This window comes from Aplysia californica, unplaced genomic scaffold (assembly GCF_000002075.1).
Source record: "Aplysia californica isolate F4 #8 unplaced genomic scaffold, AplCal3.0 scaffold00221, whole genome shotgun sequence".
In the NCBI taxonomy this organism is placed as follows: Eukaryota; Metazoa; Mollusca; class Gastropoda; order Aplysiida; family Aplysiidae; genus Aplysia; species Aplysia californica.
The window spans coordinates 1,035,419-1,048,519 of record NW_004797491.1 but is presented as its reverse complement, the minus strand read 5'-3'; the positions used below and the strand labels follow the sequence as shown (position 1 = coordinate 1,048,519).

The 13,101-nt window shown below is 40.0% G+C and overlaps 1 protein-coding gene across 2 annotated transcripts in view; it reads right to left on the bottom strand.

Annotated features, from left to right (window-relative positions):
- LOC101847042 (centrosomal protein of 19 kDa) overlaps positions 1 to 6,617 on the bottom strand; it is a 9,200-nt gene extending 2,583 nt beyond the window's left edge. The window contains exon 1 of one of the 2 annotated variants that reach the window (XM_005099662.3): positions 5,283 to 6,617. The gene's annotated coding sequence lies outside the window, so the exon portion shown is untranslated. The remainder of the gene's footprint in view (positions 1 to 5,282) is intronic. The other variant, XM_005099663.3, reaches the window with a different exon arrangement.
- Between the last annotated feature and the right edge of the window lie 6,484 nt (positions 6,618 to 13,101).

Sequence of the window (13,101 nt, the reverse complement as noted above, 5' to 3'; positions counted from 1 at the left end):
TATATATATAATAATTTACATCTGATCTCTAGATTTAAAGTGTTCACCCCAGAATCTATCTCGACTTGATCAATTCTAATTCTAATCTGGTGTGCAATGTCCATAGACCTAGAGTCTAGATCTAGATCTAGATAATCTAAATCAAGATCTAGAATCTAGATCTAAATCACTCTAGGCCTAAGTGCCCTTGTAGTAATTTTTACGTGTTTCTTATTTAGATCTAGATCTAAATCTAGATTCTAGATCTAGATCTAAACTGAATTAAAATTAGGCTAGATCTATATATATCAAATCTAGATCTAGGCATAAATATCTAGATCTAGGTTAGAGATAGATTATCTTCGCAATCTAGAATCTAGAGATATAGATTCTAGATCTAGGGGCCTATAGATCTCGAATCTAGATCTTGATCTAGAAATCTAGATCTAGATTCACTCGCACATGACAATGGCCGTCATGTAAACATAAGATCTAGATATATCTAGATCTAAAGGGACCGCAGTTGTACAGGTGCACCGAAAAAGATGCCATTGTATCAAGCACATAGGCGTGAGAAGATCTACTATTGATATGATAGTATGAATCAAGTTGCATGATGGTATTGATATTGTGTCTCCGCCAATTCACAGGCAAGTAGGCCTAGCCTAGTCGAGAGTCGCCCTTCGGTCATTCGCCAACCTCTAGATTCTAGAGCTAGATCTACTTTCCAAACTGCACACTCTTTGCTGGGTGCACTACAAAATCTAGATTCTCTAGATACACGTTTATTCATTCTCTTTCTCTCTGGGCTAAAATAAATCAATTCTAGATCTAGTAGGTCTAGGCTAAATGCATAGATCTACCAGCCGAGATGATCAGTTCATGTAGTGGACTTACATGGGGGTAACTCTATGATGGTAACCAATGTAAATTGTCAGGCCTATGCCTAATTGGCTTAGACAACACAGTGAAAGTACATGTACCTAAATATAGCAAGGCAGACCCGTCAGTTGCACGTTGCACACCTACACACGTCAACACACAGTGCGGCTGTGCTGACACGCAGCGAGTGTGCCTCGCGCTCGCTGAGACACAGGCGCCAACCCACAGTGCGGCTGTTCTGACACGCACACGGCGTGCGCTAGGCGAGCTACAGGTCAGACCTACCGAGCCACTCTGGGACCGGCCTTATACTAATAATATGACATTTATGTCGCACAAACCCGTGTTACAATCATTGTTCCCTGCGCTTTACATAATATTCATGAACATGCACATGTTCCGCGGAATTCACAGATCGGCTTAAGGTAGCAATCCATATTGTGCGGGACGGCAGCGACAGCGACACAGCAGCGGGACGATATGTGCGGTACCACAAGTCACATTAAATCCATATGTGCGGCAGCGGAACGGCAGCAGGACGAAATGTGCGATATCGCAAGTCGCAAATTCAATAGGGGAAGGCATGTTGGCGCCTTTTTTGTTTTGAGCAGCGTGGCACATGCCCAGTCAAAACTGTCTAGGTTAATGAAACAAGAACGAATACTGCTGATGATGATTATAATCTTGATCTTTTGTCACTAGTGTAACGAACAGGTCCATCCATTCCTTTGCCTTTCAGGACAGCCCAGAGGCACCATTTGGGCATATCAAGAAAATGGGTGGATGAACAACGGCCTAGGGGTGCAATGGTTTCAGCAAGTTTTCCGTGTCAAATGAATTGACTGCATCACACAGAGATTCTTCACAGTCAACCCTATTCCGCCACATTCATATTTTTGTCTGCGGCAGCGGAAGAATCGCTCCTGGGTGCGATTTTTATCGTCCCGCTGCCGTCCCGCGGCTGCTGCCGTTCCGCACATATGGATTGTCACTTTGAAGATTGCACGTTTTAACGATCATGTAATTGCGCTGCATTTTTAAGATAGTGCTGCACATTTGAAGAGTCGTATAATTCACTTCCATCTTTATTCTTTTACTCACATCAAGGAACATTCACGAATATTTTCTAAAGTGAAAAAATATATAAAATTAGAATTAGACATGAATCAAGAGCTCACAAGAGAATGATACAATTATATAATCGTTAAAACGAGCAGCGCAATCTTAAGATCAGTACACATTATACACAGATGTCATATGTACGCACATAATAATATTCAGTTCTACATTTACTAAAAAATAACAGAGTAGAACATTCAAGCAAAATATTGCATACACTCTTTCTTACTAATAATAAGGAAAAAATTGAGACTCATGTCAATTTCAAAAGCGCCTTAATTACATACAAATAAAACAAATTACAGTGGAATTCCGGACCGGAAAAAAGTGTTGACTTTGAGCAAGGTTGACTTTATCCATTGTACTACTCGCAATTGAAAATTGAAGATGACAGCTACAAAATGACAAAGTAGGCCTTCCTGGTAACAAGATGTTAGCTCAATCTCAGTGAGTATAACTCTGAAGTTGTCACCAAAACAAGAGATAATGAGTGAACAAAGTAATTGGAGGTGTGTGCACCACTAGCTCAGGACCTAAACATCTCTTCTTAAATGAATTCATCTTGGGATTTAGCCCCAAATTGTTGACTTTACGCAAGGTCAACACTCAAGCGGTTGACTGTATCAGAAACACAATTACTTCAACAAAGAAGGTAAAAAACGGGACCACAGTGAGGTGTTGACTGTGAACAAGAGTTCACTTTATCAGGATTCCACTGTATATCTGTTATTACTGATCATTATGCTGAAACAAAAAGTGAAATTAGTTATCATAAAAAAAAAGGCAGTGTTCATCATTATGTCAAAAATATTGGATTGTCATCATGTTATGAACGTGACAGTGTGTCATAATGGTTATGAACAAAACCTTATTCCTTGTAATTTACAGTTGTTTTGGGATGTATTTTTAATTTTAACCCAACTTAAGGATGTATTAGACCTTGCTTACATTCTGATATTTTGATTTTTATCATAAGTGTATGGGTATGTATTTTAATCAGTGGTTTTTTTTGGTAACTTAATTGTTATGAATGAACTACATAATGTACTCTGAGGTCTTTCCAGTGTTGATAAACATTAAAAACATGTACACAGACATATTATAAGGAAACTTTCATTTAATATATTTAAAAGTAATGACAGGTCAAAATATTAATTTTTAGGTCAAAACTGAAGCCTAAGCCAAACGCCAGCACAGCTAATGAGCTATAGGCGGGTCCCAGAGTGGCTCCGTAGGTCTGACCTGTAGCTCACGTAGCTCGCACCGTGCAAATGAACGTACATGTATACATTATCGTGTGCTTAAGCAGCGTCGCTGCATCGTCTGTTTTTAGTCAGCTGAGCTGCGCGATGCGTCAGACGTGCTATTCAACAGTGTTGTAAAACATGGCGGACAGGTGTCGCCTGGCTTTGTGTTTATTTTCGACTGAAACTCTTCACAGATCATCAAAATCAACAAGAAGTAAGTGTTATTAGGTGCTTTACTATTAAATATATTGATGCTAGCATCAACACTTGGCCACAAAATCACCAAGAAATGCACTTTATCATACTTTGAAACTTCGAATCGAGAGGTTGACAGTCATAGGCCTAGATCTAGGTGTGCTTCTCTAGATTCTAGATCTACATCTAGATCTAGCCTTGCATTACCAATATAAACTATCGCCGCGCGCAGCTGCAAGTGTGTTTGTGTGAGTGTGTGTGTAGGGGGGGGGGGGGGGGCTGCACTTGGCACATGACGTAAAGAAGAGTTGTCCCGTCTTGGTATAATTGGTCTTGGATTTCAGAGTAGATCTACCTAAATATAGCAAGGCTCACCCGTCAGTTGCACACCTACACACGTCAACACACAATGCGGCTGTGCTGACACTGACACGCACAAGTTAGTAGGTCAGACCTACAGAGCCACTCTGGGACCTGCCTTACACCGACTACAGCGCAGTACACGTGACATGATTGACCTTTAGCTCCTAGGCGCTTTTTCCGTAGTTTCCATCCCCCAATTATTATTCACCTGTTTCGGGCATATAAAATCGAGTTCAAACTTTACAGATACAGTCACACCTGCCCTGACGGCCACCTCTATAAGACGGCCACCTGTACAAACAGCCACTTTCCATTTCCCCCCTTGCGTTTTTTCTATATAATTTAACTGTGTAAAACGGGCACCTGTCCAACGCGGCCGCGGCCACCATATTTTACCACACAACCCTTATCACACTAAGCAACTGTCTTAGACGGCCACCTTAGTGACTCCATTACGTTTTGTTATAAATTGTGCATTGGCCCCTGACATTGTGGGCGAGCCGTCATAATCCAATCACCTGTCGCTGTTGTTAGTTAGTCCCTCTGATCACGTTGCGTTGGCCCCTCCCGCTGTTGACCAATAGCTACCAATTTTCAGCTGCTGGTGAGGTAAGCGTGTGATCCCTCATAATCCATAAGCCCCGCCCAGAACTCATACACAAATCGTAAGTGAGATGAGTGGTCACTGTTTACCCAGTCTGTAACAAAGTAACAAAGGATGTCAACATGAACTTGTGACAGAAGCGTCGCTCGTTCTCCAAGTGGTGGCGACCCATGCGTTTGTTTTAACATGGCACTCGGTCTTCCTCGTCTGATACATTCCATTTTATTGTCACCCTTGTGCAAAATCAGCAACAAAATCAAAATTACAAACAAAATATAAACCAACAACAAAAACAACAACAATGCGGCTACTTTCGATTGGGACCTCAGATGGGAAAGGTTTGTTTTCTTCATCTTAATCTGTCCTGCCTAAGACGGCCACTTGTCTTATACGGCCACTTTTCTCCTTGACAATGGGTGGCCGTCTTACACAGGTTTGACTGTATAATATTGGCCTAGATCTAGATCCAGTATTTGAAGAAATTTCGACTTACGAAATCATGAAAATTACTTGAATTAAACGATGCGTTTCTTTGTGACAGTAAATGGCACGGAACATGGTTCACCTTCCAACTTGGTAAATATAATGTTAGCTCTAGATCTAGATCTAGATCTAGATCTAGATTCTAGATTTTTTTATCTAGACTCTAGAAATCTAGATTAGGTAGAAATACTACCAAAAAACCCGCTAGATCTAGATTCTAGATCTAGATCTAGAAATCTAGCTCTTCTTTCTTTACCCTGACAATATACACCACACAAGACAAAGACTCCAGATCTATCTAGATCTAGAATCTAGATCTAGATATTAAAATAGATATCTAGGACTATTCACAAGAAGAACTAAGTAAGACCTTATGAAGCAGTTTTACTATCTTTGGCTCTTCTTCTTACCTTCTTCTAAATCTACTACTGAAGTGGCTGAAGGTTGAACATTGGCCACGCCATCACAACAAATCATTCATAGTCACTTCAGTAACAGTGTCAGAGTCGTTTAAGTTTAAGTAAGCGTTGTGAGTGTTAGTGTTGGGTGATTTCCAGTAGACTTCACTTCAAGATTGTGTTCAGCTGCCAATGCACAATAAGGTGTTGACTAGATTCTAGATCTATAAGCTACAGCGTCGGAAATGCCAGTAGAAGTGACACTTATAGGGTACCCACTTTTAAGGCAAGCACCTTTTTCAAAAGAAATACGTGAACATTGCCTGTTCTTGTTGCGAGGCGAACGTAAACAATTCGGACGCCAGTTGCTTGTTTCCTCAAAGGAAGTTAGAGACACGCCCGTTTTATCGCACAAATTATGGTCCAACCAAAGAGGTTATAAAAATAGAACTAGAGGTCTTTGCTGTGACGTCACGAGTGTCAAACTTGAGTGGCGCGCCGCCATTCCGGAGAGGAAGAAAAGGCCAGTCGGTGCACAGCAACACTTTTCTGATACGAAATAACGATACTGAGCCGAGTCTTTTGAAGTTCATTTCTTTGTCATGTGATTTGTCTATCGCTAAAATGTGCTAGGCTAATCTAGCATCTGCGTTTGTTGCCATTTTTTGTCCAAAAGTTGCCACAAAATGCAAAAGTTGCCCAAAAAAGCTGCCATTAATCTTCAAGCTTTCAACTCTGTGACGATAGCAATATGTTGATCATTGATAGAGATTATAACAATCTAAAACACCAGGAATTCTTGTGCTCTGTTGTAAGCATCCAGAGTATCATTTGTAGACACACAGAGTGTCAAAACGTGAAAAATAAAGGTTTCACAACAGAATGAAATCAAAATTAGAACAGCAAATAAACAACCACAAAATTACCAAATAAGGGCGTGCGTCAACCCATTCATAGACAGGCCGTTTTAACCCTAGGCGTGTAATGCAAGACAAAAGTACAGGATCTAACGTGTAGATCATGGAATCACACAAAGGGGGCCTGCCACGGTCAGTATTCGGTTGTGGTGGAGACACGCTCTAACATAACACTTTAAAAAAATAAAAAAATGTAGGAACAACATTACGCTAGAGCTATATAAATACAAAACAATGGAAAAACAACACATCAGAACAATAACGAGAAAGAAAATTAAGAAAAACAAACAAAACAAAACCCAACAAAGAGGGAAACATGAAAGCGAAACAGCAATATGAGTAAATATATAGTGTAACCTACTGTGTTAACAATAAGTGAGAAAGAGACCAAGTGGAGCGAAAGTGAAAATAAACTTTATTTCTAAAAGTATAGGGGTTTGGTTTCTTTTTTTTTTCAAGAATACCATTCCCCGTTTTTGTTGTTGCTGTTTAAAATTTATTTTTTCTTCCCGGCGGTGGTATTTTGTTGGAAAAATGGAAAAATGCCAAAATCGCGGCCGCGACAAACACTAGGTTACAGTGGAAGAAAGATAAGGGCAGACCCTAAACAAATTGCAACAAAAATGAAGCGTGTATGGTTCGACAGATAAAATTTCATGTACAGTCCGTGCCGGCTTTAAGCACGCCGGCCATAAGCACGTTTCGGACTCAAGCACGTTAAATCCGCTAAACGGCTCTTACCGAATTTTTGCTATATAAATTACACGCCTTTAAGCACGGTAACTTCGGCTTCAAGCACGCTTCATTTACAAGACAGTCAATATTTTCATGATGACCCATCGAAGTTCGAACACAGTTTACACCGCAGCAGTGGAGAGTGTCAAGAAAAACACAAAGAACGCAAGTGATGGAGACACGCACTCACACGCGCGGAGAGGAAGGCAGAGAGATGCACACAGCCGTGCGCGCGGACATAGGATCTAGCCTAGGCCTAGGGCAAAGTTACACACAGACTAAACAAAATACAAAGAGAATCGGAGAGACGAGAAAGGGAGTCTGGCTGCGATTTCACATTTGACCCTCGCTATCCATTAATCCTGATTGTGTATCACGCGCGAGGTGGGATGAAGGCGGTGGTATGAGTGGCACAGCGGGCAGTGGTACACACAGGCAGTGCGTAGGCCTAGTGTGCCGTATCGTGACAGGTTGCGGGACGCTATAGGCCTGCTTACAAAAAAGCAAGGGAAATAGCACGAGGAATTTTCTACATGAAAATCCCTGGATTATGTCTACTTCGCACTTAAGCACGCTTCGGCTTTAAGCACGCTTAAGCTTTCTCCTGATGACCGTGCTTAAAGCCGGCATGGACTGTAATAACATATTAAAAATCGGCATTCGAAATCGTGGAGGAAATTGTTCTAAAAAGCGTTAAAAGTTGTCAAAAAAGCAAAATTTCTATTACGACCAAATTGATTTATCATACTTGCTTTGACGCGAGAATGTTTACGTAATTTGTACGGATTTTCCCGAAAATGATGTAATCGTCATTGGTATCAGCGCTTTTTATGTAAGAAGTATGGGAAGCCAATATATTAAAAATACGTTTTCTCACATCCTCAGCCTTTCAGTGGATATTTATTGTTTACCGCGTAATTTCCCTCTAAAGAATTTCCTCTTGTGCTATTGACATAACAAGGTGGGAATATTATTCTGGCCTTTGCACAACATAGAAAGAACAATATAGATGGGACTGAAGGGCACCGAGTGCGCATTTTGTGTCACCGATCTTAAATAACCGCAAAATATTTTTTGCAAAACATAGAAAGACTAGTCACAGTTCAGGAAGCTTAACAGGCTGAAACGCAAACATCGGTTAATTCTCCAAGAGTTCCTATTTAGCACCCACTGATTGTTTAAGGTCTGAAAAGAAAACTTTGCAGTCAAGCAAAGTCATAGAGACCTGTAATACTGTAATGCCGTTCGCGTGTGAACCGAGACCCGGAGTCAGGACACAATAAAGAAAGTACGAACGAACAACGACTACTCTTGGTTGTCTTTATTCAGTTGCGACTTCAAAATGTTCAAGCAGCGTCCATGTTCTGTTGCATTAGAAGTTGCCTAAGGACATCATTGAGGCCTCCAGATTTGTGAAAGATAGATGCCGTTCATAATGTTGTATCCTGTCTGAAGGAAAATTAATTTGAGCAGATCAATATTCGGAATCTGATGACCATTTTGGAAGCCCATCTGCACGAAGTGAAGGGCACAGTACATTATATTACGGACCACAGTACCCGAAAAAGAAAACCTGATGGGTGCAAGGGAAAGCATAACATAATGAGTAGCGGCAGTTGACTGGGGAGTTGTTACATTTCAGTAATCGGCTTCTTCAATTATACGAAAGCGATAATTTTATGAAACACCAAAGGGCTTTAAGGATGCCAAGTGCCAAGCAGAAGCAAATTGTCTAGGCAGTTCGTCAATAGATAAAAAAAAATCTACATTTGAAAAAGAAGTAAATCCATCAGTAAATCTAATTGGATATATTTATGGAGAAGGACACGCGCTAACTTGGTGGCCTCTTTGTGCTGTTTCTTGAAACTATCAATATAATGTACTACAATCCACGAAAGAAAATAGTTGCCCGCCGACCGAGGTCTATGATTGCTCCCTTCCTAGAAGAAATTTGTGCTTTTTTTAATCGCCACTTCTCCTCAGGGCCTCTTGTGAACTCACTGAACGCACTGGGACTCTGCGCCCCATACCGAGAGGCTCAAAGATTTAACTTGAATGCTACTGTTGGGTCACTCACTGGAAATATTTACGACTATAGCACACAGCTGTACTCAGTTTGAGACATTCAACTTTGGACTTTGACCACAACTTAAGGACTCCAGATGGAGAAAGGACATTCATGGCGTGGAGATTCCAGCAGCGCTCACACACACACTCAACTGAAGAAAACGTTTATACCCCGGTCATCAGTGTAAAACTCCATCACATTCCAAGTGGTCCTACATAGGGGAGCGCGAAGACTGGGATACAACAGACTGTCATTCTTTCTTTAAGAGAGTTTTTTGAAATCTATCAGTGCTCCATTTTCCACTTTTCAATTCAAACGGACAAGAAATCAATGTCACACGTACTTCTCCCAAACTGTGAGATATTTACGTAAATTAGATTGCAGTTCAATGAAATGCACCTGCAAGAAAAATGAACTAGATTGCTATCCTGCCAGCAAATTTCTTCTCTCTTCTTCTTCTTCTTCTTCTTCTTCTTCTTCTTCTTCTCGCAGAGGAAGATAGGACTAACGCTAAATTATTTTTTAAAAAACAACAACAACCAAATAACAGGAGCATGTCTTCTTACTAATTATAAACACAAGCACCATCCCACATCATCCCTTATCCCCACCACCACCGTCCTTTCTAAAGTCATCATTGCTCTCAGATCCTTCACAAACATCTAGAATTATCTTAAACATCTATCTGTAACAGTTACATGTCATAACAATTTTGTACGTTATACACTATTGGGCACTATCATACGGACATTTTTCTACTAATCAGATGACGTCACAGTCATAGAAATGGGCAAGGGACAAAAAAAAGAAGAATTTTCCACGCTGAGACCACATACATTCAAACAAAAATGAATAGATCTAGGATGGACTTGAGGATCACTTGTTAAAATAGAAAAAAAACATACGTTTTTAATAATAATAATGATGATGATAATAATAATAATAATAATAATAATAATAATAATAATAATAAAGATAATGATAACCAAGTGCGGCTCGTGGGGCTAAAAAGTGGACGTGCACAATTAAGCTATCGCATGCTGAAGATAGTCAAGGGCATAGTAAATGAGACGGTGTATAATTTTAGGATCTTTGGGTTGGTGAGGGAGGACCTCGTGCATTTATTTACATTCTTTTTACTTGTCGCTTTGATTTCTGGTACTAAATTTGTTTGTTAGCTAAAGATCAATTTCGTTCATCCTGTATTGGAACTGAACACTCAAGTAATAACTTTCACCACTCCATTACAAAACCATTCAAAGGCACAACTCATAGGACAGTGACTGAAGTATGTCACGTTCACCTCCCTCAGGTTCACGGTCACAGAGTCACTTAAAATTAAAATAGTGTCACAAGACAGACAATGAACCAATCACAATTCACTTGAGCACTCCGCTGGATTGCTCCGGGGCTCACATAATATTGGCAAAGAATAGCGTACGGTCTATCGCGTTTATTTTTAGACTGCCTACTGTGGGCTATTTTTCGGTACTATTCGGCAGGGGCACATTTGAGATGTGCTGTCTTATTAATATTATAAATGTACCGCCAAACTCGCTACGAGTGCCGTCATCGCTTGGGTTATCCCCAAGAGCGATTTATAGGTCAGGTAAAACTATTGAATATCCTATTATGTTTAGCTAAAGCGCATGGACGTTGGCATTGGAATAGTAGATGTTTTACGGCGCTATAGACACAGAAATGACAGTTATTGCGCCTGTGAGGACCTTGTTTTGATATAATATTTGGCTCGTGTTTGTTTCTGGCTTCTTTTATTTTATTATTGTGGGTGTTTTACGAAACAGAACATTTTCAAAAATTGGGCGGCTCTGCACGACCGTGCTCTATGGACGAACTGCGCTTGAAATGACTGTAATAATAATAATGAGCCTGTGCCAGAACCACAGCGTTTGACACCACGTGATGCAGTATTGTTTTGTACTCTTTATAGAAGACACATTTATTCTGTTTGTGGCGTTTGTGTTGTTAACATGCTGCAGTAGCAGCCCAAGCGACAGATTTTTGTTTTATGTAGATCTATGATTTATCTTAGAAAGGATAAAATAAAGCGATTTTTCTATTTTTGCCTTTTTCAATATATGTCACATGAAAACAACATTGCAACTAGACTCTACTTCCGAACATATAGCTTTGTATTGTGTCTTCCAAACTTGTCTGGTTTTGAGAGTAGGTCTAAAGCCGTCGTATTTCAGGCTTACATCGAAATACTTCATCTGGCTTCACAATTTTCATCAATTGCAATCTTTACAGGTGTCTGACATGCATAACTGCTGTCATCCTGCAACATTGTACATTTTGAAGTCATCGTGTTAAGCACGTAAGACCAGACCAGACCATCAATGATTTATTTATAGAGGCACCAGCCATCCATGTCCAGGTGCTGTAATTAAGCACGTAAGATGACCAATAAAAGTGTACTTTGCTGTACGTCACTGGTAGGTTGGGCCTCGACTCTACAAAGTTCCTATCACCTCGTTCATGCAATGCCTCAGCGTTTGAGTTTGAGCCACTGAGACAGATATTTAAAAATAGTGTAGGGAGTGACTAGAATGCAAAATACAGCCTGATGGGGAGTTTTAGAGTATATTCATGGAATAATTGGCAAGTAAAAGGATTCATCTGGTCAAAATCACGTTTTTTTAAATGAGTAACAGCAAAGTAGCAAACTTGTACATCACTGACGTGGGAATTCCAAGATGTGCAGGAACGATACTACGTGTTGTAGTGAAGAACGTTTCCAAGCGAATTGTGCAGCAGGAAATGCCAGACATCATAAATTCAGTCATTCATTTTGTTTCATAAATGCCTTGAGCAATGTAGGCCCTATATTAGAATGAAAAAGAATAACTTATTAAGATTTTTCAAATATTCTCTTTTTAAGCTCATAACTATGATGACAAAAATGTGTGTTGTCATAGTTCTGCACAGAAGAAATGTTTCCTTTTATTTGATAAATATTCTACTTCACAAGAAACCCTGTCCTTGTATTCATAATCTTGTTACATTTTTGTCAGTTTACAACTTCATATAGACAGACTTTATACACATTGATCTATCACAACAGTAGACAGAGTCGATGTGAATGACGGCCGGTCAGTTCTATAAACAACGAACCGCCACTGTACACATTGACATACCACAACAGTGGTGCTTCAAAAGCAAAGCTGGAAAAGAGAAGAGTTCTGGCCAGGCTATCTGACGTACACGTCCTGTGATGACATACACAACTATGATGACACGTCACTTCAAATATCACGAAATTGGAAGGGAATTTTCTTTTTCTTTTTTAAAGGCTTGATGCTGGCGTAAAAAGTAGTCGAGATACCAACTTTAAACAGACGGGGTTGTTCAAATTGTATCATTAGTAGAGCTTTCTTGTCATCATAGTTTTGCACGTGAGAATTCCTAAGTGACCATCTACTTTTTCTAACGTCTAAATTTCTTACAATATATATATTTTCCTGCTTTATTTTGCACATGCTTATGAAAATAACACCAATTTTCTTGGTCCATTTATGTGGAACAGTTTACCCATGGAACTAAGACAGACAAGAACACTTGATAGCTTCAAAAGACATCTTAAGCATTTTCTGTTCCCGCAGGCCTATCCTTCATAAGTTTTTCACGTTATTTTTATATATTTGTTATGTGCCTACGTGTGATTGAAAATAGTGCGCGCGCGCATGTGTGTGTGTGTGTGTGTGTGTGTGTGTGTATGTGTGTGAGTGTGTGTGTGTGTGTGTGTGCGTGTGTGTGTGCGTGTGCGTGTGCGTGTGCGGGCGGGCGTGCTTAAATACATATTGCATGAGAAGAAAGGCAGTAGCAAGAAAGGTTTTGAAAATGGGTATTCCAACTTATTCCAAGGTAAAACGCTTTGAGCTAGATCTACTTTTTTTGGAAATGCACTATATAAATGTTATATATTCTTTATATTAATTACCTACATATTCATTGCATTAATTAAGTACCCGGCAGTTTTTAGTTTTTGACCTCTGTGACATGTTTAGGAGGGCCAGCTTTAATCTAGGCCCACAGGCGCAAGTGGGTAGACTCCGACTCTAATCTACTCCCTCCCCCCTCCTCCCCCCCC